Source organism: Dipodomys merriami, unplaced genomic scaffold (genome assembly GCF_024711535.1).
Source record: "Dipodomys merriami isolate MVZ:Mamm:240054 unplaced genomic scaffold, mDipMer1.0.p SCAF_453, whole genome shotgun sequence".
NCBI classification, from domain to species: Eukaryota; Metazoa; Chordata; class Mammalia; order Rodentia; family Heteromyidae; genus Dipodomys; species Dipodomys merriami.
Genome location: NW_027206017.1, coordinates 423936 through 450582, shown reverse-complemented (window position 1 = coordinate 450582; position 26647 = coordinate 423936).

Genomic DNA, 26647 nt, shown 5'->3' with positions numbered 1-26647 from the left:
ACTTCCTTTTTCTCCTCTTCCTCTTCTTCCTCTTACTCCACCTCTTTGTTTCCTCTTCTTCTTCTCTTCCTCTCTTTCTCTTCTTTATTGGACCAAAGCTTCATACTGTCCTAGTAAACACCCTACCACTTAAACCTGGACTATCCTAGTTTGTTTTCCACATAGGGTCTAGTGCATTTACTCAGGCTTCCCTAGAATTGTGATCCTCCTGTCTTCACTCTGAGTAGCTTTAATTAAAAGCATGTGCCTTTATACTTGGCATATAATTGGTTTTGCTTTTTTAAAAAAATATATTTACTTTTTTTTGTTGATCATGGGGCCTGAACTCAGCCTGCACACGGTCCCTCAGCATTTCAGCTCAAGCTATCACTCTACCACTTGAGCCACAGTGCCCACTTCTAGCTTTTTCTACTTATGTGGTGCTGAGGAATTGAACTCAGGGCCTCATGCATGCAAGGCAAGTACTCTACCACTGAGCCACCTTTCCAGCCATATTTTGTTTTATTTTCATGGCAACTCTCAGCTAAGAATTTTCTTTGAGTCTCTGTGGACATTTTGAAGCTGGAATTTTGAATGGTGTTGGAAGTCAAAGCTACAAAGAGTTTTGGAGAGGGGCAATGCATTCTGTTAGCTCTCCATTTATGCTACTGTCTGAGCATGAATGTAGGTCTTTTGGAGACAAAAGTGGAACGTTTTTGTATAAGGAGATGTGTTTGGGTGCTGCGTTCAAATGAAATGGTTAAGTCATATTGTCACTTTGGTTGGATTGAAAAATATGCAGGAGAGCAATAACATACACAACTAGGTGTATGGGAGACTGAGTTCCCAGAGAAATTTAGCTAAAGTGGAAAAACACATGCTGATCGTGCACTATCCTGAAGTCTTAGAACTTAGAATCAAAGGAGGGAAAATGAGAAACACACTTTTCAGGAGTTCTCTCTCTGCTCCGAAATCACCATCATGTTTTATTCTTGGCTATTGTCTCTCAGCCAAGATCAACTAAAACTCTGAACCATGAAGCAACATAGACTTCCCTTCTTTTTTCTTTTTTATGTGCATTGTTAATTTTTTTATTATTGTGAAAATATTAAGCAGAGGGTTTAAATTTACATGGGCAAGATAATGAGTACATTTCTTATCAAGCATTGTAGCCTTCTCCTTTGTTTCCCCTTCATAGCCCTCCCATCTCACCCCACCTCCCTCACCGAGTTCTCCTCCCCCCCACAAGTGGTAAAGTTCGTTTTTCGACATAAGGACTTGTACATCTCATTGTTGCAATTGGTCCACTCGTATCCCTATTTAAACGATTTGCTTTTTTCCATTCCCCTCCACTAATTATGCCGACATCAAATACAGTGAAAGCAGGGGTTATAGTGTGTGGGGGGAGTGGAGGGACATACAAAGCAACAAAGAAACCAACACCCCCTTCCTGCAGGCATGCTTCCTTGAAGCTCTTTGTCTAACAAGATCTCTCACACAGACTCCGCAGAAGGTGGCATGGCACCTACTGGCCACAGAAAGATGTCCACTCAGCTGGAGATACCAGGAACCACTGGAAGTGCAGAAACTTAAGCGTTTGACCTTGTTTCTCTGGCCAGAGACTATTCATTGAATTTGCAGCCCTTTATTCTGTTGCCGATGTCAAATCAGAAGCCATCTATCCACCACAGGCAGCTTTATTAGATGTTCAAATTGGTTATGGCAGTGCCCCGCCCACATGCGCTGTCCTCTCTTTCCTGAACCCAGCTAAGGACTCCTTGCAGACACATCCTCATGGCTGCTTTGCCTGCTGTGATCTCTGCTCCTTTCCAAACACTTGCTTTGGCAGCTTCCCCTTCATTGTGCCTGTGCCTCTCAGACTGGGTTCCCATGGTGGTTGGTTATTGAGCTGCTTGTTAGAGGAGGAAACAAGGGTTGTTGTGTACAATGGCAGGCCTGAACTGGCCTGGAGGCAGGACAGATGCTCTCCCAGGTGGGACTTCTCAGGGCACAGTGCAGGCATCCTGCCACTGGGCCCTGAGTCACTGTGGTGAGCAGCAGTCACACGTGGCACCAACCGCCCTTTTTGGCTTTAAAAAGTGCTGCTCTCTGTTAATAAATGAGTTTTTCTTCCTGCTTGGTTTGGCTCCCCGCTGTGTCTGATTGTCTCCCAGGATGAGGGAGGCTAGGGAACTGGTGAGCGCTGCACTGACCTTTCCTCGTACCCTGTCAGTCTTTCATGGGACAGATGAAGTCCCAACACCTCAGTATATCTTTGCCAGTTCTTGGGTTGAACTCAAGGCCTGGGCCCTGTCTGTAGCACTCTAATACTTGAGCCACAGTCCCAATTCTGGCTTATTCTGTGTATGTACTACCGAGAAATCGTACCCAGGGATTCTTGTATGCTAGAGAAGCACTCTCTCAATAATCCACATTCCCAGCTCCCTCATCTTTTTCTTAATGGTAGTTTTTTACGTAAGTATGCTGCCATTTTACATCCCCAGGTTTAATTTTCTGAATACTGGTTACTTCTACAAAACCTGATCTTCTCTTCTCCTGCCTGGTTTCTTACTGTTCCTCCATTGGCCTCATAATAAAATCTAAATAAAGGCTGCTGAGAGCGTCAGTGTATCATATAAGTACCCAGGCCGGGAACCCTGGAAGAGAAAAGCCATGGGGCTGAAATGAAGAGAATGATGCAGTATACACAAGGAGCATATCTGAAAAATAAATTAGTAAATAAAAGGAGAAGCATTGCATAAGGTCTGTTTGCATTCAGGGAGGTAGTATACAGCATAAGTAGGTAGGGCACTGAAAATTTTTGTGGCCATACTAGTGCTTAAACTCAGTGTCTGATGCATTCCTCAGCTGTTTTTCCCAAGGCTGAGGATTTACCACTGCCACAGCTCCACTTCCAGCCATCTGGTCATTAATTGGACATAAGCTCCTCCCAGGCTTTCCTTCCTGGTTAGGCCTGTGCATCCTGCTCGTCTTTCTCTCTTAAAGCTGGAGCTCTGCTCGCTGGACCACTGTTCCACTTCTGGTTTTCTGGTGGTTTTTTGGAGATAAGAGTCTCACAGAATTTCTGCTCAGGCTGAATTTGAACGGCAATCTCGTGAACAGGAATCAAGCAGCTTTCTTCAGGAATACACCAAGGAGCCCCTCCACACAAACCCTTAGTCTAAACCTCGAGAGGCACTAGAGAAAAAGAGAAACATGAAGACGCGTCTAGTGTGTTCTAGATACTTAAAGTTGGAGACACACAACACTAATAATTATTAGATCATTTTATAGACAAAAGGAGCAATGATGACAGTTTGAGGATCGCTCCAGCTTTTGGTCCTTTCAGCTTGAGACAACAAATTCACTGCAGCTCAATGCTAAGTGACAGAACTGGCGTGTCCTGTGGACATTTGCTCCCAAATCCTGTGACACTCATTTCTAACTTTTGGCTTCAAACCTGTGACCGAGAGGAGAAGATGAGGAGAGAAAATTCTTCTCAGAGATAACAGCTATAAAGAACATTGGGTAGTTAATTCATAAATTCAAACCGTTGGAATGACCCTGTTAAGAAGTCAGATTGTCCAGATTAAACAATGAAGAAGAAAAGAAAGAAGGTGCCAGTGGCTTCTCACTGTAATCCCAGCTCCTAAGGAGGCTGAGGTGTAGAGAATCTGAGTTTGAATCCAGCCAGCATAGCAAAATCCACGTCACTCTTATTTCTAAGAGATCACAGAAAAACCCAGAAGTTGGGCTGTGATTCAAAGTTAATGCACTACCCTTGAGCAAAAGGAGCTCAGGGACAATGTCTAGGCTCATAGTTCAACCCCAGGAACTGCCTCCTCAAAAATAGCCTGTATCTCCATGTATTTTGGTATGTATGGATGCATTCCTATAGGTGAAGCTCCACAGTAGTTATGAGGAATGGCACCAAGCTAGGAAATTTGTATTCAATAAAATGATTTAGTAACAGAGACTGCTTTCATGACAGTGCATAATCCAGGGCTCCCCTCACTGTTCCCAGTGTAGCCTGAGGGTTTCTCTGCATCCCAGGCCTGCTGGAAGAAGTCTCTCTCATTGTCTGGACAGGCAGACAAAAGGCCTCGCTCCTGTACAGCTGTGTAACAAACAACTCCATCTGGGTCAGATAGTGAGGATGATTTTGGGCAGGCTCTGAAGGTCAGGAGAAAAAGGTCTCTTTGTACCCCAAACTATCTCTATCCCCAGTGCTGTGGTTTGCTAGGAAGCCTTCATTTGTACCACCCCCTGTGTCAGGCCAAGTCCTGTGCACTTATCCTTCCTTTGTGAGACTATATTCCGCTGTTCAGATACAGTGCTCAAGAGTCCTGCTGGCAGACAACTAGGGCACTGAACTTAATTAAATGTTTCAGTACCAGTGATGATGGGCCTGTGATGTTTCTTCTAGGTTTCAGGAAGCTTGGGAAATCCAAGCACATATCTGATATCACAAAGCTTCCTATCATCTAGGGCTGGTGAATCTCATCAGGTTTTGAAACATTTGACCTCTCCTAGTTGGGCCCTGTGTGGCTAGGTTTTGGGGTTGAACACAGGGCCAGGGTACTGACCATGAACTCAGTGCAGAAGCCCGGTGTTTAACCATTTTGGGTAACAGCATTCCTTTTAGTCTCTCTCTCTCTCTCTCTCTCTCTCTCTCTCTCTCTCTCTCTCTCTCTCTCTCTCTCTCTCTCTCTCTGTCTCTCTGTCTCTCTGTCTCTCTGTCTCTCTGTCTCTCTGTCTCTCTCTCTCTCTCTCTCTCTCTCTCTCTCTCTCTCTCTCTCTCTCTGTGTGTGCATGTGTATGCACACGGGCACACAGGGGCACAGGCACATACACCATTCTTGGAGGTTGAAACCAGGACCTGAGCACTGTACCTAGTTTCTCTTGTACAATCATAGCCTTCTTGAACCACTTGAACCACAGAGCTTCTTCAGGCCTTTTTTACTGTTGTGGTCCTGAGAAATCAAACCCAAATCAAATATGGTTTCATATTTGCAAAGCACTTTACCCCTAAGGCACATTCCAAACCCTAAACTTCAGGTTTGTTAGTTTGTTTCTCTCTTTTCTTATTATTGTAGGAGTTCATGTCTGGGACTGGGTGCTGTCCTTGAACTCTTCAGCTCAAGTCTTGTGCTTACCACTTGAGCCAAACACCATTTCAGCTAATCTGGTGGCCTATTGGAGCTAAGTTTCTCAATGACTTTCCTGCCCAGGCTGGCTTTGAACTATGATCCTCAGATCTCAGCATCCTGAGTAGCTAGGATGTCAGGCATGAGTGACAAGCACCTAGCTTCCACTTCAGGTTTCTTAGTGGTGAATTGGAGATAATAGGCTCATGGTACCTTTTGTGTCTGGGATAATTTGGAACCCAGATCCTCAGATCTCAACTGCCTGAGAAGGCAGGATGAGAGACTTCAGCTATAGACCCCTAGGCTGTGGCATCTGCTGGAATGGGGTCCATGGCTCCAAGCGATGGAGTGTTAATCATGAACCCAAGAGGTAAGGGTCAGGGCTTAGGTCCCTATTTCAAGGTTCATGACAGAAAAAACAAAACAGAACAATTGTCTGAAGTAGACAACTTACTAGTCTTCAGTAATACGTAATTTTGTCCCTGTCATGGAGACATATCTGAGCCCCAATATTCTTGTCTGCATAATCATCTCAGTGGGGAGATCTCACAAGGGCCCAATTAAAGAATATACCTGGTGAAGGAAACAGCACATGGCACTCTTTGCATGACTAAACACACAGCATCCTGTGAAAGACTCAGAACCCAGCACCCAATGCAAGACTCAGCACACTGCACCTTGTGAAGTACACAGCACATAGCACCATGTGCAGGACTCAGCACAGAGTACCCTATGGAGGACTCAGCAAATAGCTCTGTCCCACAAGCTGTCATTAGACTGAGGGCGCTCTAATCAATATCACCATTCTTTGAGGAACATTTCACAAACCACACAAGTTCACACCTAACAGTTTAGTGGGATTTGGGGGGGGGGATTAGTCATGGAGCTTGAGCTTAAAGCTTGGGGATATTATTTTTCTAATAACATTTGCACCTGGCTAGAACTCTACCACTTTGAGCCATATTTCAAAGAGTCTAGCAGACTTCCTGCCATGTATTAAAGCCCCAGAGCGGCCAGTATATCAGGGGTAAGCCAGGGTAAACCAGGATGATGGGGGTAACCCGTGGAGCTGGGTTGCAGCAGTTTATATCTTGCTAAGTCAGGTTAGGTGGCAGCTGTCAGCACCAGACTCCTAGCTTGCTCTGTCATGTGGTATTTGAAGTCCTATCCTTTTATAGTTTCAATTAGAACATTATACCTCTTTTTGGCGGCAGTCCTGGGGCTTGAGTAAGGGTTTTGACACTGTCCCTAAGCATTTGTGCTCAAGGGTAGAACTCAATTGATCGAAAGACAGCAGAACTTCTGAGTTTTCTGTTTATGTGGTACTGAGGAATGGAACCCAGGGCTTCATGCTCACTAGGTGAGCAGTCAACCACCAAACCCCAGGAGTGAACGAGATATAAATAGATAGAGATTGATGTAGATAAGCATTATATACACAGAAAGATGTCTGTATATTATTAATTATGGATATTACTATCAATTATTACTTATTAAATTATGTCTCCATTTAATGATGTTTCCCAGTTAACAATTAATAAAGCATTAACTAAATTACTCAATATTTTGTTATTGTTTATCACATATGTACATACAGCCATACACATAATTTCATATTTTATAGAATGAGACAGATATCTATATATTATTAAATTATGCATCATGTGTTACTACCAATTATTAGGTATTTATGTTTCCATGCAATTTTTATTCTGGTAATACTTAATAAAATATTAAACTTAATCCACATCCTATAGTTTTTGTGTCTAATTTCATCCTAGAATGATTCACTACTAATTATATCTGTTTTTCATTTATTGTAGTGACAATTCTTCCACCTATGACATTTTTTACATTTACAACATCCTATTACATATAGATTTGCATATATTACATATAGATTTGCATCTGAATTATACATACTACCTGTCACCGAGCACTTTCAAAAAAAAAGTAAACATGTGTTATGCTCGGCTTCCCACTCCAAGATTACATTTTTTGGCAGTGGTGGGATCTAACTCAGGCCCTAGAAGGCTCAATTCATGAATGGCTGACTGTCAGCACAGCAGCCTCTAGCCAATTCAGCTGCCAGGCACTTCCCAGGGCCTGAAATAGAACCCCGTATGTTGATCCCATATTGCGCATAGTGTACTTATTCATTTTATTTTGGTTTTATTTATTTACTTACCATTTATTTTATTGACATTTATTACACATGAAATATTTATTATATTTATTACATAGGATATAGTTTTGCCTATGTATGAAATTTCACACCTGATACCCAGGACTTTCACAGAAAAGGAAAACATGTGTCACCATGGGCTTCTTACTCCATGATTCAATTTTTGTGAGTGCTGGTATCTAAAGTCACAGCCTACAAGGCCTAATTCATGAATGGATGAGTGTCAGTAGGCCAGCCTGAGGCATATTGAGCTCACAAGGATTTCCAGAACTTGGGATCCAGCTCCAGGAGTTGACAAAATTAGAATAGATAGACATGCAGATGGTAGTACACAAATAAATATTGATTTTTATAGAGTGCCAGAGATGTCTATACATTATTCGGTTACATAGGCTACATTCCTATCAATTCTTGGGTATTTAGTATACCTCCATGTAATTAATATTATTGTTTTCATCCTTAATTATTAGTTAAATCAACCACTGTCCTGAAACTATTGTGTCCATGTAATTAATAGTATTCTTTTAATGTGTCAAAAATATTCATTAAAATCCATTGGCCTCCTAAAATCACTCTATATAGTAGTATTCAGAAACAACTAATTCAACCTTGCCATTCATAATCTTCCATCGGTATTCCTATGAATAGGAAGGAGACTCTTAGGATCTCCCTCCATTGGTAAGCGTCAGGACCCGGCTTCAAACACAGCGACTATATTTCCATGTATGGCTTCCCTGGTAGCCCGCCAGCCTTCAGCAATGCCAAGTTACCAACATTCTTCAACCGTGTCATTCAGTTGCAGTATGGTCACCTTGAGAAGAAGACAAATGTAAATCCGGTAGCCATCTGCAAGTTGCCAGTTCTTTTTTTTTTTTTTTTTTTTTTTCTGTGTCTCATTAATTTTTTTTTTTTCTTGTCAGCCTTTGAGTCTCAGGAACCCAGGTGCGGCTATGGGTCCAGTGGCTGCACCACAGGCTAGAGTGATGAAAGCTGAGGCAGAATTGCCATGACCTGATTTCAAGCCCTGTGCTTGACAAAAGAAAAATACATACATACATACATACATACATACATACATACATACATACATACATACATACATGCATGCATACATACATATGTACATATATTAAAAATATTTAAAAAAATTATGAGCTCCTTGGCTTAGAATTCATGTCATTTTTTCTGTCAGGCCTGGGAATTTAACTCAGGGTCTGGGTAAATCTGCAGCACTGTGGGGGATGGGGAAGATCACCATTCTGGAAGACAAGAAAGTCAGGCCTGTTTCTAGGGCCTGAATTCAAGTCTTGGCACTCAAAAAATAATATATTTATATATTTTAAGTACATGATTTTTATTGATCTACACATTTTTACTGTATACTAACTGCATATTGCAGTTAGTATATTCAGTTAGTATATTCATTTTATTTTGTGTTTTGTTTCTTATATATTTTAGTGAATATGATTACAAATATAATATTTTTTGCATCCTATTACATAAGACATAGATTTGCCTATGTATTCTACATCATTCCTGAGTCGCAGAAATTTCACTGATAAAGAAACCAAGTGGGGCAATTGGCTTTCCCCAGGATTAAGTTTTTGGCAGTTCTGTGACTTGAACTCAGGGGCTAGCAGCCCACTTCGTGAGTGGGTAACTGTTAGCACGCCAGTCTGATGCAAGAGAAGTTGGCGGGCAAATTTGAGGACCTGAGATCAACCCATAGGAATGGCCAATATATAAACAGATAGATGATTAGACTGCAGTGTGTGTGTGTGTGTGTGTGTGTGTGTGTGTGTGTGTGTGTGTGTGTGTGTGTGTGTGTGTGTGTGTGTGTGTGTGTGTGTGTGTGTGTGTTGTGAACTGCTTTTGATCAGGAATAGCCATTTACCACTGGAGCTACATGGCTCTACTTCTGGCTTTGTTTGCACTGAAGTTGGACAGGAATCTCAAGGACTTTCCTGCCTACTGTGAATTTGACCATTATCCTCCTATCACAGCCTTGTAAATATCAATGAAGACTGCTGAGAGCCACTGGTGCCTGCCCAATCATTGGTCTTGCTGTTCTTGGACAGACCAGTGAGTTCCCTATCCTTGAGTTAAAATGGTGGGAGCTGCAGCCCACAGTTGGAATCCTTGTCCTGCCAACTCCAAATGGAAGGAGATCTTTAGAAAGTCATTCCTATCTATATGAATACCAAGGGAATGTGATGTATGTTATGATTGAATGGGCAGCTCTTAAATAATTCTAGGATAAAATTATACACAATTATATTATAGGACACTGATTGATTTTAATCAATATTTCATGAAGTATTTAAACAATCACGTTCATTAAATGGAGGCATAATGAAATACCTAAGAATTGGGCGTCACATAGTATAAAGGTGCCATTTTTACTGCTAGGACTGGATTGGAGCTCAAAGTCTGGTTAACTCTGTTGCACTGTGTGGAAACGGAAAGCTAACCTTCTTGAAGTCAAGAAATTCATGTCTGTTCCTTAGGTCTGAAATCGATCCCCAGCACAAGAATACATCCTCTTTGTGTACATTTTAAATATATTATTTATATTTACATACATAGGTTGATACCATATTGCATTCAGTGTAGTTATTCATTTAATTTTTGTTTTATTCATGTGTTTGTGGGGCACATGGGCAGCAAAGATGGTGCTGAGAGGAAGTTGAGTGGGCACAGCCCAATTTTTTACCTTAAAATCCGATTGGGTAAAGCTTAGGCGCATGATACGGTGTGACCTTTACATTGATTGGTTGGTTCCTTTCCCTCCCCTTCCATGCCTCACAGTTTTCCCCTTTAAAAGGTGCTTGCTGTGTGGTAGTAAATGAGTTCTTGCTTGACTTGACTCCCCATTGTGTGTGAATGTCTCCCAGTCTAAGGGAACGGGAGAACGGACGAGTGGCCCACTTACCATTCCCAGGCCCCATACATCTTTCAGGGGCAAACAAAGACACAACATGTATTGACTGTTTATTTTATTGACTAATATGCTACATAGAACTTTGGTTACATTGATTAAATAGGATATAGATCTGCATATGTATTCCACTTATACCTGACACCCAGGACTTTCACAGAAAAAGAAAACAGATGTCACCATCAGTTTCTTACTTCATGATTCATTGTTTGGGCATGATGGCATCTGAACTCAAGGCCCACAGAGCCAAATTCATGAATGTGTGTGTGTTAGCATGCCATCCTGGAACAAATTGAGCTGATAGGCAGTTCCCAGGATCTGAGATAAAGCACCAGGGGTTGACAAAATAAGAACAGATTGACACGCAGATCGTAGTACACTAATTTATACGTACATACATACATATATATATATATATATTTACAGAGTGCCAGAGATGTCTATCAATTGTTCAGTTATATAGGCTACATTCCTACCAATTCTTGGGTGTTTATTATGTCTCCATGTAATTAATGTTATTATTTTTATCTTTAATAAACTATTAAGTAAATCAGTGTGAGAAATAGTATTCTTTTAATGTTTTATAAGATATTAAATAAAATCAATCAGCCGACTGAAATCATGAAGTCTAATTGTGTACAAGTGTCATTCATGAGCATGTCATTCAACTGTGATATCGATAACATTCCATAATTATTCCTGTGGATGGGAACTAATTTCTTAGGATCTCCCACCATCTGGAAGTGTAATGACTATATTCGAACTGTAGGCTTATGTTGCAGTGCGGGACAATGGCTTCTCCAATAGCCCTCAATTAAAAAATACATTTTTTCTGCCAGGTCTGGGATTTGAACTCAAGGTCTGGGTATATATGCAGCACCATGACGGAAGGGAATCTGAACATGCTTGAAGACAAGAAAGTCAGGCCTGTTCCCTAGGCCTGAATTCAAGCCTAAGAGCTGGAAAACATACTCCTTATATCCATTTTAAAGATAGGATTTATACTTCCATACACATAGTCAGTCCATATTTTGTTGGGTATGGTTATTCATTTTATTTCTTGTTTTATTCATTGACTTATCATTTATTTCATTGACTCTGATGACCCCTCTAACATTTATTACATTGTTTACATCCTATCACAGCATCCAGATTTGTAAATATATTCTCCATCATGCCTGACTCCCAGGACTCTCACAGAAAAGGAAAACCTGTGTCACACTTGGCTTCATACTCCAAGATTAAATTTTTGACAGTGCTGGGATCTGAACTCAGGGTTTAGTCAACCCAATTCATGAATGGATGAGTGTCAGCATAGCAGCCTTTAGGCAATGAAGCTGTGAAGTGGTTCCCAGGTACTGAGATAGAGCCCCAGGATTGACCAAAACGGTGATGCAAGTATAAGCAGAGTGTGGTATACAAATAAATATATATTAGTAAGGAGCATCAGAGCCGTCTATCTATGATTGAATGGCACCTACTACATTCCTACCAACTCTTAAGCATGTATTATATCGCCATTGAAGGAATATTATTTCTTTCATGCATAATAACCTATTAATTAAAATCAGCGTCCTAGGATTATTGGATCCAATTTTAGACTATACTGAAGAATGAGCTACTCTTTCAATTGGTATTCCTATGCATAGGAACGAATTTTTTGTGATCTCTTGCCACTGGTAGGTGTCAGTTCTGGGATTTGAACCCGGGGCCTATGTTCACAGGTTGGCCTATGGATTCCCTGATAGCAAGCCAGCCTTCAGGTATGGCAGTTCAGGTCCACTTTTCAGCCATGTTATTCAGACCTAGGATGGTCACTGTGCAAAGAAAAAAATGTAAAACCCTCAGCCCTCTGCTGCTTGCCACTTTTTGTGCTATGCTACATTTTTTTTCTTCCTGAAAGCCCTCTGGGCCTAGGATCCCTGGATTGACTAAAGGTCTGAGGGTGCCCCACTCTAGGGCGATTGAAGCTGAGTCAGAGTTGCCATGACCTTAGTTCAAGCCCCATGTTGGCAAATAAAGAATACATAAAAACATTAATAAATTATTTATCTATATTAAATAAGAAATAAAGTCCTTGTTTTGAATTTCTACCAGTTTTTTTTTCCTAACCTGGGATTTGAACTTAGGGTCTTGGTAAATATGTAGCAATGTGAGGGAAAGTGAAGATTTGCCACTACTTGAGTTCAAACCTAGTGCAAATCCAAAAATAAAAATTAAGTCACTGAGCTCGGCAGAGGGAGTACTTGTAGAGATGGGAGGGAAGGAATGATAGTGGGAAAACAAAGGAGGATGCAACAATGCTCAATAGGAAATATACTCATTACCGTGCTCATTTAAATGTAACCCCTCTGTACAACATTTTTACAATAAAAAATGAAAAAAAGGAGGGCTCAGACAAGCATTTTGGGGGTAAGAGCAAGGTGTCTGAATCGATGTCCAAAATTCTACACTGCGTTTTTAAAAAATGTTCAGTATGTAACTGAATAAACATAACTGCTTCCATTAAAAAAATTAAGTCACTGTCTTGTAACTGGGGCCAGTATTTCCATCATTGCTGGTATTTGAACTCACCTTCCAGGTAACTATTTTGCACCATGGGTGAAGGCAAAGCTCACTGTCCTTGAAGAAAAAAAATTCAGGCTAGAGTTCCCAGCATCTGAATGAAGGCCCTGCAATGGAAAAATTATTTCTACATATGTGTAATATATGATATATATTTACGTATGTATGTTTATTACATATTATAATTTTTATTATTGATTTTCTATTTTATTTTTTACTTCTCATTTACTTATTGTTTACTGTATTTAGTATTATTAAATGGAAGCATTTGTCACAGTCTTCACATGTTTAGAGTCTGTTCCAAGTATGAACTTTGTCTTCTTTATCTTTAGAACCTTCCTATAGGAATTTTTTAGATGATTTATACTCAGAAGCCTTTTCTTGGGGATAGTCAAGTTGAGGAATAAATTTGTAAGGGTGGGGCTAGAAATGTGGCTTAGTTGTAGAGAGCTGGCTCAGCATGCATGAATGGTAAGGTTTGAATCCTCAGTGCCACATACTCAGAAATACCCGCAAGCTGTGGAGTGGCTCAAGTGGTATAGCGCTAGGCTTGAGAAAAAGGAGCTCAGAGACAGTACCCAGACCCTTAGCTCAAGCCCGAGGTCTGGCAAAAACAAGAGGCCAGATGCCTGTGGCTCACAACAGGAACCTTAGCTTCTCAAGAGGCTGAGATCTGAAGACCACAGTTCAAAGACAGCTTAGGCATGGCAAACCTGTTAGACTCTTCTCTCCAATGAACCACAAAAAGACCATATGTGGTTCTGTGGGTCAAGTGGTAGAGTGTTTGCCTTGAGCTGATGGGCTCAAGGACAGTGCTCAGGCTTGAGTTTGAGACACAAAACTGGAAAAAAAGTGAGGGTTAAGCAAAGTACTTTTCCTTTTTGTTAATTAGAACATTCTTTGGAAAAACGATTGTGCACATACACCAGAACTGGAGTTAGAGCTCAAGGTTCAAACGTAGCCCATCCATATGCACAGCCTCTCAGACTCTAGCATTATAACCTTGTGTTCTATGGTTCTAAGAGGTCCAATGTAGAAAGGCCTAATATGCTGCCCAAGCCCTTTGTGATAAGCAGTTGACTTGTAATGCAAAAGTTATTACAGTTCTGAACCTAGGAGAGCACCAGTAGCTCATGCCCATCACCCTAGCTCAGGAGCCTGAAGTCTGAGTATCACAGGATGAAGCCATCCAGGGTTGGAAAGTCTATGACACTCTGACTTCTACTACTGAAAGGTCAGATGTTCAAGAGCTTCCTGTGTCTCCCTTGGTAATGAGAAGTTGCTTGCACTCTAAATTTTCTTAGAGTTCTTGAGTTATAAATGCAGGAAATAAAAATCATTGCCTAATCCTGGGTTCAAATGAAGTTCTCAGCTTCCAAGGCCTAGTCTTGTTAGCAGGAAGAACTCCAGTGTAACAACATTTGAAGGCAGAAAACAGTTTCAAAAGCCAGAATAGGCAAAGAGACCTAGGCCTACAGGATTAGGAGGCAGAACGTACACAATCAACAGGGAAGTGAGCTGCAAAACCACTTCATTCCAGACGCGGCCAGCAATGAGGGGAAACCTGAAATATTTGTCAGAGTTACACCAGGGTGAGGCTTTTATCAGCCTCTTCAAACAATGACTAATTAAACTTCCTTCTTCAGGTGACGGGAATCTCAGGCTATCTTTAGGTTAACAATAGAGAGCCTTGCTCTTTGGTCTTAGGGAGTGGGTTTTTGACTCTCCATCTGTCAGATTTGAAGGCCCTTCTTCTACCTCTGCCAGTCCATTCTCCTTCCTTCATTCTCCACATCATTAATGCAAATCCCCAGTCCAAGGAGAGGCAGGGCCCTCTCTCTTCTGGCTCCAAGCACCTGAGTTAGAACCTGGCTCTGCCCTCTTGACTCTGGGGCCCTCGGCTGCCTGAGAAGTGGGAGACAGTCTTCCTGCTCTGTGGTTGTGTGAAGACCATGTTGGTGTCCTGGCACTCTGCAGAAGACCTCATGACTGGGGAGTGTTCCCTTCTTTCCTCCTGACATCCAAGACCAATTCTGGCTTTTTCTTGAATGTACTACTGAGGAATCAAACCCAGGGCTTCTTGCATACTAGACAAGCACTCTCTCATTAATCCACATTCCCAGCCCCCTTGTGTTTTTCTTAATGGTAGTTTTTACATAAGTATGCTACCATTTTATGCCCCCAATTTTAATTTTCTTAATACTTGTTACTTCTAAGAAACCTGATCTTCTCTTCCCTAGCCTGGTTTTTGACTGTTCCTGCATTGGCCTCATAATAAAATGTAAATAAAGGCTGCTGAGGGTGACCTGCTTTAGGCAGATGGCTGCACAGATTGTTGTGTATGTCTGTTTGTTGACACTCCTAGACCTTGAACTCAAGATCTAGGCACAGTCCGTGAGCTGCTTTTCTTAAGGCTAGCCCTCTAACACTGGAGTCATATGGCTATACTTCTGTCTTGTTAGCCCTGATGTTGGAGAGGGCTCTCAAGGACTTTTCTGCCTTGAGTGACTTTGACCATGATCTTCCTATCACAACCTTGTAAGTATCAAGGAGGACTTCTGAGAGCCACTGGTGCCTGCCTAATCATTGGTCTTGCTGATGTTCTTGAACAGTCCAGTGAGTTCCCTATCCTCGGGTTGAAGTGCTGGGAGCTGGAGCCCACAGTTTGAATCCTGGTCCTGCCACCTCCAAATGGCAGGAGATCCTAAGAAACTCATTCCTATCCATATGAATCCAATGGAATGTGATGTATGTCATGATTGAATGGGAAGTTCATAAATGATTCTCAGATAAAATTGGAAACAATTAGAGTATAATACCCTGATCAATTTTAATTAGTACTTTATGATACTTTTAAACAATCACATTTATTAAATGGAGGCATAATGAAACACCTCAGAATTGGGTGTCACATAGTATAGAGGTGCCATTTTTTCTACCAGGACTTTCCTTAGTTAATTGTTTTATCCCATTTTCTGAATGTAATTTGGTATATGAAACTAGGATATATTAAAACAGTTTTTATCATAAATGTTTATAGCGAAATATAGAGATAAATCCAAGTTATATATATTTTGAAGACAGTGCTTGGTTAGTCCTCTTCTCATATTCCCCATTTCCTTCATGAGAATAATACACATTGTAAGATAATGCTTAGACTGTTTTGGTGAACTAGGTTGACTTTAAACCAGTGAGTTACTCTATGCTGCATTTTGTTTACTTTATATCCAGAAAATCTAAATTCTTACTTTATCATTTTCCTTAGGCTTTATACTCAGATTTAATCACTGATGGGTGACAAATAAAGATATAAACATTTTTTAGCAGTGGCTAAATTTAGGCTGTGGAATCTAGGTACAATGTGACTCATGCAGATTGTCCTCATAAGTCATGAGACCCTTGTATCATAATGTTAATCAATGCTTACTGGTGTCGTGCTTATGAGATTTTGTGTATTATAAACAGTGTTTATTAGAATGTTTTTGGAATCAACATCATTTCATGAGTTAGGAACTGAAGAGAGACATTATACTCAGAACAAAATTTAAGCAGGCATCCAAAATTAGTTACCAAGATACACATCATGTAACACAATGTTTTAAAAATGCAAAGTAAAGGAAATAATTTATGAAAAACATCAACATTTACAATAAATACAGAATCACTATGACTGATTATTCTTTTACCCCAGCTGCAATATGGCTTACATAATGACTTTTCTGGTGATATGTTTAATTAGGTCTTGATATTTAGTTGGAGAAGTTATGTTCTTTCATTTATTCATTTGTCAGATCAAAGAGGAAATGAATTCCATGCCAGAGTCAACATCCATAATAATGTTACAGATGTATCCTGCTACTTTGCCAAAATTTCAAATCAGCATGAGTAACTCGGGTCTTTTTTTGGATCTAAATATATAAGTATGTAATTTTGTCAGTACTAGAAAAATTTTGACCACCATTTCTTAAGCTATTATTTTCCAGGAAATACTTCTCTCTTTTCATGAAATTTTTAATTTCATTTATATCATGTGTTGATATTCTCCTTTAGATTACCCACATTCAGTCTTCTACAAAGTGTAATTTGGAGTAGTTTAAAGCTATATACACTCATGTACACTGCTCAGCTTTTATTATTTGCATATTTTTTCTTGTTAAGTCAATAGGAATTCGTTCTCAATTTGGATAATATTGGCCTTATTCATTGCTTTTCTGAATTTGTTAAGTATGTCATGATTTTGTTATTTTATTCTTTTAAATATGTGCAGATCTCACTCCACATACATTCGTTTTAAACAATTTGATCCATTCAAGGGATTTGCTATATTAGGTTCATCTAGATGAATTTAATTACAAATTAATGCAACCATATTTCTGAGACACAGTTACTTTTATGGCTCTACTCCAAGTTAACATGTATTTCAGGATTTTGTGCTTAAAAAAACTGGGCACAACATGTTTTTGTTCCTGGGGGACTTCTACTTTGTTGATTGTTTTTCCAGTTGTGGTGACTTCAATATATGTGTCCATTTTATTTCAATTGTTTTGTGTCAATATTATAGTTCATATAACAGAAATTACAAAAATAGTCAGTGATTTATGATTATTCCAAATAGATTCTAAGCGAGACACTTGAAATTTTGTGACAACTGGGAATGGGCAGGTCTTCATAATGGAGGGGAGAGCAGAATAACAGACATTGTTTGACATGATTTTAATTCTTCCTCCTCTTGCCTCACTATTTCCAATGGTATTACTTCAAAGTCTTTAGTGGAAAGAAAATATTTTTGTCTGTATGAACTCAGAATTTGTTATTCAATTGGGACACATTGTACATTTATATTTCATTTTAACTCAAAAAACTTCTTTCCTTCATTTAAATTAACAGTTGTGATTTTATAGTGCTAAAGTAACATCTACTAATTTATACGAAAAGGTCCAAACTATATTCACTTCACACTATATGTAATATAGAGTGTAATAATAATAATGAGTAATATAGTATGTAATAATTGCCTTTGGGGAAAGTCAATTACAGTGGGTTTTTGTGAGATACTGAATAATAGTAAAACATATTTGATTGTATTACAAAACTCCTAGTTACATCTAAAAATTACTCATAGTTATAAATTAATGCTGAAAAATAACATTGTTTATTAGAAAAATCCTGAAGTTTCAATAAGCTTGTTTTTTTAAACTTGTCTTGAATCTGGGCTTCGGTGGCTAATGCCTGAAATCCTAGCTACCCAAAAGTCTGAGATCTGAGGATAGTGGTTCAAAGCCAGCGTGGGCAGAAAAGTCTGTGAGACTCTTATCGCCAATATATCTCTTGAAAACTAGAAATGGCACTGTTGCTCAAGTGGTACCGTGTTATCCTTGAGCTGAAGGGCTCAGGGACAGTGCCCAGTCCCAGTGTTCAAGCCCCCGACAGGCAAAAAAAATTGGCATGGATTTTTACTTTATTATTTCATGATTTTTAATGTGAAAATATATACAGAGGGTATACAATTACATGAACAAACTAATGAGTACATTTCTTATCAAGCATTGTTGCCTCCTCCCTTGTTTCCCCTTCCCATCCCTTCCCATCTCCCTTTCTGCCCCCCCTCCCGCCCCCTGGGCCAAAGTTGCAATGTTCGATTTTCGACATAATGTCTTATACATGTCATTGTTGCAATGGGTTCACATGTATCCCAATTTGTTTTTTCCTTCCCCTCCCCAAATTATACCAATATCAAATACAGTGAATATAGAGGTTATATCGTGGGAGAGGGACATAAATAGCAACAAAGAAATCATCTTGTCGGAAGTGGCGCTGTAGCTCAAGTGGTAGAGCGCTCGCCTTGAGCTGAAGAGCTGAGGGACAGCGCCCAGGCCCAGAGTTCAAGCCCCACGACCGACAAAAAAAAAAAAAAAAAGAAATCATCTTGTAAATATGCTAGAAAAAACAGCAAGAAAGAAAAACCATTTGAGTCCTTATCTTGGTGTTCATTTCACCTAACATCAACTTGTCTGAGAGTTTGTGTTTATCACCGACATATACTAGTTATTGCAAATAAGGGAAACCATGGAAGCTATGTTTCTTTGGGCCTGGATTACTTCACTTAATATAATATTTTCCAAGGGTTTCCATTTCCTAACAAATGGGGCAATGACATTTTTTCTGATGGAGGCATAGAATTCCATTGTATATATATACCACATTTTTTCATTGTAAAATACCGTACAGAGGAGTTACAATTACATGGGCAAGGTAACGAGCACATTTTTTATCAAGCATTGTTGCCACATTTTAATCAATCCATTCATCTACTAAGGAGCATCTGTGTTGGTTCCATATCTTGGGTATGGTAAATAATACTGCAATAAACATAGTGGTGCTGCTAGCTTTAGTATGGGCTTGTTTGTGATCATTTGATAAATGCCCAAATGTGGGTTGCTGTGTCATAGGGGAGCTCTATATGTAGTCTTTTGAGGAACCTCCATACTACTTTCCAAAGTGGTTGAACAAGATTGCAGAACCACCTACATCCTGTCCAGCTTCTGTTGTTATTACCGTTCTTCATTATAGCATTCTAACTGGGGTAAGGTGGTATCTCAATATAGTTTAGATTTGCATTTCTTTTATGGCTAGGGAGGTCGAGCATTTCTTCATGTATCTATTGGCTATCCTTCTTTCCTCTTCAGAAAAGTTTCTCTTTAGTCTTTAGCCTACTTATTTATTGGGCAGTTGTTTCTTTGAGGATTTGTTGTTGGGGGATTTAATTTTTTGAGTTACAAGTATATTTTAGATATGAGACCCTTGTCCGTTGTATGGCTAGTGAAGATCTTGTCCCAATCCATGGGCTTTCTATTGATCTTGCTAACTCTGTCCGTTGCCATGCAGAAGCTCTGCAATTTTATGCAATTCCATTTGTCCAACGTTTCTTTGATCTGTTGTGCTTCTGGGTTTCTATTAAGAAGATCTTGTCCCAATCCATGGGCTTTCTATTGATCTTGCTAACTCTGTCCGTTGCCATGCAGAAGCTCTGCAATTTCATGCAATTCCATTTGTCCAACGTTTCTTTGATCTGTTGTGCTTCTGGGTCTCTATTAAGAAAATTTCAGCCTGTGCCAATGACACATAGATTATCTCCTAGTTTGTCCTGCAATGTTTTCAGGGTGTCTGCTTTGACTCTGAGGTCTTTCATTCATTTGGAGTTGATTCTTGTGCAGGGTGATACATATGGATCTAGCTTTAGTTTTCTAAAAGTGATTAGTCAATTTTGTCAGCACCATTTACAGACGAGGCTCTTTCTTCCATTCTATTTTTTAGCTCCCTTATCGAAGACTAGGTGTCTATAGGTCTGTGGCTTCATTTCTGGGTTTTCAATTCTATTCCACTGGTCCTGAGGTCTGTTCTTGTGCCAGTACTAAGCTGTTTTTTTTTTTACAATGGCTTTGTAGTAGAGTTTGAAATATGGTATTGTTATTCCTCCACCACTTTTCTTTCTGTTAATGATCTTTTACGCTATTCAGAGTCTTTTATTGTTCCATATGAATTTTTGGATTGCCTATTCTATTTTCTTGAGGAACGAGTTTGTAATATTGATAAACATCACATAAATTTGTAGATAGCCTAGGGAAATATTGCGATTTTCACCATGTTGATTCTGCCAATCCAGGAGCATGGGAGGTTTTTCCACTTTCTAAGTTCCATTTTTATTTCCTTTTTCAGGTTTTTAAAGTTTGCATCATAAAGATCCTCTCATAAAATACCTAGGTATTTTATTTTTTATTGGTTGTTATGAATGGAGTTGCTTTCTTGATTTCAGCCATGCTTTTCTCATTGTTGGCATACAGAAAAGCCATTGATTTTTGATAGTTAATTTTCCCCTGCTACTTTGCCAACGTTTTGAATCAGCATGAATAATTTCGGAGTGGAGTCGGTGGAATTATTTAAATACAACATCATATCATCTGAATATAGGGAGAGTTTTACATCATCTTTCCCTATTTGGAGCCCTTTTATGTTTGCATCTTTTCTTTTGCTGTTGCTAGGCATTCTATTACTAAATTGAAGAGAAGTGGAGAGAGTGGACATCCTTGTCTTGTTCCTGCGTTCAGAGGAAATGGCTTTAGTTTTTCAGCATTAACTATAATGCTGGCTGTAGGTTTGTCATATACAGCCTTTATTGTATTTAGGAATGTTGACTGGATTCATAGTTTTTACAGAGCTTTCATCACAAAGGGATGTAGGATTTTGTCAGTGCTTTTTCTGCATCTATTGAGATAACCATGTGGTTCTTATCCTTGCTCTTGTTGATGTGATGAATTTTATTAATTGATTTGCATATATTGAACCAGCTTTGCATCCTTGAAATGAATGCTCTTTGATCGTTGTGTATGATTTTTTGGATGAATTGTTGACATCGATTGGCTCAAATTTTGTTGAGGAGTTTTGCATCAATGTTCTTCAAAGAAATGGGTCTACAGTTTTCTTCCTTTGATGAGTCCCTATCTGGTTTTGAGATAAGGGTTCTGATGGAACCATAGAATGAATTCTGTAATGAACTTTCTCTTTCAATTTCATTGAAGAGTTGGAGGAATATTGGTGTGAGCTCTACTTTGAAGGCCTTATAGATTTCCGCTGTGAATCCATCTGGTCCTAGGATTTTCTTAGATGTGAGGACTCATTGCTGTTTCTAATTCTATGCTTGATATGGGCATGTTAAGTTGATTTAACTCATCTTGTTTGTTTCAGAATGTTAAGATTTGCTAGGAAAAGGTGCATTTCTGCCAGGTTCTCAAAGTGATTTGCATAATGGTTTGAAAAGTATTCCCTTATCATTTTTTGAATCTTGGTTGTTTTTGTGATGATGTTTCCATTTGCATCTCTGAGTTGATTTTTTTTTTAAATTTGGGTGAGTTTTTTTCTTTTTCTAAAAAGGTTTGCTTAAGGGTCTGTCAATTTTGTTAATTTTTTCGAAGTAACAACTCTCTGTTTTGTTGATTCTTTCTCTGATGTTTTTGGTTTCTAATTCATTTAATTCTTCTTTCCATCTACTGGATTGGGGTTTATCTTGCTGTTCTTTTTCAAGGAGGTTTGGATGTCTTATTAAATTGTTGGTTTCAGATCTCTCCAATTTGTCCTTGTAGGACCGCAAAGCTATAAACTTGCCTGTGAGTACTGCATTTGCTGTGTCCCAGAGGAGCTGGTAATTTGTGTGTTCATTTTGTTTTAATATCATGAACATTTGCATTTCTTTTCTAATCTCTTCCATGACTCATTGGTGATTCAACAGTGTGTTGTTCAGCCTCCATGTAGTACAGGACTTTCTTCGTTGGCTTTTGGTGTTGAGTTCTAATTTTATTCCCTTGGATGCTGTTTCTTGGCTTTTACTGTGGTCTTGTTGGTTTCCTATGTGTACGACACTTTTGTCTTTTTTATGGCTAGTTTGGTGGAGATCTATAGTTTCAATTTTTCTTTGCTATGGGAGGTTTTTATTTGACCTCCAGTTATGAAGGAGAGTTTAGCTGTGTACAGTATTCTTGTTTGATAGTTGTTTGTCTTTAGCGCATGGCATACACCATTCCAGGCTCTTCTTGCTTTAATCGGCTCTGCTGAGAAATCTGGGATGATTCTAATTGGTTTCTGTTTATAGGTGATTGTTCTTTTCTCCTTGAGATCTTTAAGGCTCCATTCCTTGGTCTGAATTGATCCTGTGAAGGTTATAATGTGACAGTGGGATGTCTTGTTTTGATCTGGTCTATTTGAGGTTCCATAAGCTTCTTGCATCTGAATAGGCCTATCTTTTTGCATTTTTGGGAAGTTCTCTGCTAGAATTCTGTTAAATAAATTTTCTAGAACATTAACTTCTGTCTCTAGGTGCTCCTTTACACCCATTATCCTAAGATTAGGCCTTCTGATGGTGTCTTCCAAATGTTGAATAGATCTATCATATTTTTTGTACTTGATTTGGATGGTTGTATGTTCTTTCTCTATATATGTAGGCTGTCTTCAATCCCCAAGATTCAATCTTCTGCATGGTCTAACCTACTGTCAAGACTTTCTACTTTGTTTTTTATTACTTTTCCTTCTAATTGGTCAGCTTTGATGGCTTCAAATTCTTTGTTGGAGCTTTGTTTTAGATATTGTATGAACTTCTTTACTTCCTTAATTTGGTGTTCAGTTTCTCAAATCACATAGTTGATTGGTTATGGTTTCCCTGGACACCCATTCTTTCTGTCTTGCTCCTTTCAGCATTCCATTTGTGATCTCCCTCACTTCTTTCACCTGTCTGTTTATGGATTCCATGAATGCCTCTATTGATCTTTGTCTATTCTCATCCTGCTCTCATAATCCCTGTATTACTCTTTGATTAGTTTCGTCAAGTTCACGCAATTCTAGTAATTCTCTTTGGCTGTGCTCAGCCTGCTCCCGAATCTCCTGTATTTCTCTTTGACTCTTCTCAACCTGCTTATGCATTTCCTGCATTAATCTTTAAGTAGCTTCCTATTGCTTAAAAGATTCCTGTATGAATTTTGATTGCCTCCTCTCGCTCCCTATCATGCTCACACTGAGTCCTTTGCAAGTTTTCAATCATTTCATTCACCATGTTTACCAGTAGCATTTGTACAGGTTTTTATGGATCTCCTCTGGATTATTCATTAACAATTCTGTCACCTGCTTAACAGAGTGGGAGTTGAGATACCTGGACTTGCCATTTTTATTGTGCTTTTAGGCTTGTTCTGCCCATTTGGTATGAAAGTAACACCAATTGTGTGCTAGAACACTATTTTAAGGCAAGCATCAACCAGAGTAGTGTGGTTGCACAATCAAAATGGCTGCAGATACAATCTAATTCAAAAGATACAATCTATTGAACATAAAACAACTATGTATTAAGGGGCTACAAACAGCAAAAAAGGATTTGGCAATCCAGAAATTATTAGCCTTAGGGAGAAATGTGGGGACAAATAGGACTAGAGGGATGTGCAGGGATAAAAGGAGAGTAAATTTAACCAATTCCTAATCTCAGAGAGGGAAAAGGATTAGACAGAATGACAGTAGAGAAATAAAAAAAAGAAAATTGGAAAAACAAAAATTAAATTTAAGAAGTGAAACACTTAATAATTACGTACTTTTAAAGAAATGATATTGAGAGAAGAAAAGGATAGGATGAGAGGAGGGGAGGGATAGAAAGGAAACATTAAAGCAAAAAAATAAGAAAAAAATAAAATTAGTTACTTGATAATTATGTAGGCATAAAGAGATGATACTGCTCTTAAAGAAGTTAAGCCTAAGAGGTTGTGAATTGAGTAATAAATTTCTGGATTAAGTATGTACACAATGGTGGATAAGATCTAATAATTGACTACAGGTATATAAAAGAATGAGCATAACAGCAATTAAGTCCTGTAAAAAAAAAAAGAGAGAAAAAAATGAAAACAATAAAAAAGGCCCAAAAGGTCAAAAAAGATTAAACACACCCACATATACATACATACATACACACACACACACACACACACACACACACACACACACACACACACACACACACACACACACACACACACACACACACACCAAAAATAAAAATTATGAGAAAAAAGTTTAACAGAAAATATTTTTTTAAAATAAAAATTTAAGAAAAGTTTCAAAGAAGAGTTCCTTAATTTTTTTGGTGGGGGCTGAATGGGAAGACCCTGTATCTCCTCTGTGTCCATAACAAGTCTCTTGGTGGAGTCTTGGGTCTGCTTGTGGTGTTTGGTTTTCTGTGGCTTGATTGGTTTCTTAAGTCAGTTTGGGCCGGCAGAAAATGCTCTGTGTTAGGCATGCTTTTTGATCCTCCTCCCAGGCTAGTTCAGTAGGAGGGAGATCTGCTTGGAGTATCACAAAAGAGGGAGATGGCTGTTTCCTCTACTTTGGAGATGTTGTGATGAGGCTAGGTTCTGTTTAGGGTTGAGGTCTTTCAGCAAACAGTAGCTTTTCCCTGAGGGGTTAAATCCTGAGACACTCACAGAGCCCAGCTTGGAGCTTTTCTCGGGGTTTATGTTTACTGAATTTCAATTGTTTGTCTAGGCTGTTTTAGGGAGGGGCAGTCTCTGGCTGTGTTTACCTGGTGAAGAAAGTCACTTCTCTGTGGGCAGAGTTTTTCCTGCCTGGGTGGGATGACTTTCTCCGGGGAACGGACATCATAACTGACATCATAACTGACATCATAAACCTATTGTGTGATCGTGGTATTTCCCCTGCCAGGTAAGTATGGGAAGGGATGGGAAGAGGAAACAAAGGAGGAGGCTATAATGCTTGATAAGAAATGTACACATTATCTTGCCCATATAATGGTAAACCCTCTCTACAGTATTTTCACAATAAAAAAACCTATTGGGACTTATTATAACATCGTAAATCTACTGTGACCTCATCACCATTATGTCATCACCAACTAAGTATAACATGAAAATATTATTATCACTCAATATTGTGACATCATATTGCCATTGTGATATCATTGTTCCATTGGGTTTTTCAAACCTATTTTGACCTCATAACATTTTACAAAAATCGTGGCCTTTGAGACTATTAACTTCTGAACTTGTACACTTATAATGCATGAAACACAAGGCAATCCAATGAGGCACATTGAAGATAATTTTATTTAGACTAGAAATGAGCCTGCATTTACCTTGTCCTGTGCTGTACACTCAGTGACAGCCCAGCCCTAACCACCAAATCTCAGACGTTCAATAAGCATAGTTAATTGATTTGCAAAACACCAACCCCCCAAATTACCATCTCCACGCTCCAAACTTCAATAGGTAAGGCTTTTTCCTTTTCCCTTATTCCTTCCTTCTTTATAGACCTTTCCTTCATTTCCCTTTTTCCCTTCCATCACTTCCTTCTTCTCTTTAGGCCTTTCCACTACACTTCTCTGGCCTGGTGGCCAATTGGCTTCCTTCCCCTCCTGCTCGCCATCAAATTCCTCTTCTCCCAGGTCTTTCCCCTCCTGCTGTCTCACCACTTCCTTTGTTGAAGTCTTCCCTTGATTTTCTTCAATTCCATTGCTCTGACCATGCAGCCTATATATAGGTTAAACCCCTCCATCACTCCAGTGGGTTTCCTACCTAACAGTTTTCAACCATCACTTCACAAACTGCCTGTTCCCCAATCAATTCTTCACAGCTCATCATGTGAGGATGACATCCTACACCCTCTAGTAGCATGCCCTGCTCACTTGTGTGGCATGCCCCATGCACTCCAGTGGGCCAGGTCATGGGGCAACATTGATTAGTGGGCCCTGCTCATTATTAGGACCATGCTGCTTTATGTATCCACCACTGTTTTTCATGTCCAATCAAATCCTTGATTCCTTCTTACCAAATCCTAAGTGTCCTTGGTGGGATGGTTTGTCCCAGTTGGTATTCAAGGAGGTTTGAACTCAATTCCTGGGCACTGTCCCTGAGCACTTCTGCTCAAGTGTAGCACTTTACCACTTTGAGTTATAAAAACTCTTGCAGTGTTTTCTGGTTGGAGATAAGAGGCTCGAGCCAAGCTTCCAGCCTGGCTCTTTGCAGGTAAGTTGGGAGATGGAGTCTTAGGGATTTTTCAGCCTGGTTTGGATTTGAATTGCAACCTTTGTCACGAAAACCCTTTGTTATTTCCAATTAAAGAAACAAAGAGATCAAATAGAATAAGTAGAACTTACCTGGTCCTTATCAAGAATTGACAAAATATTCTGCAATGACAAAACTTTTTAGATGGGAGAATCTTAACACAGATATGCCCAATATTTTAGAATCACGTAGTCAGTACTAGCCTAAACAACACAAAACAAAAAAGACAAAA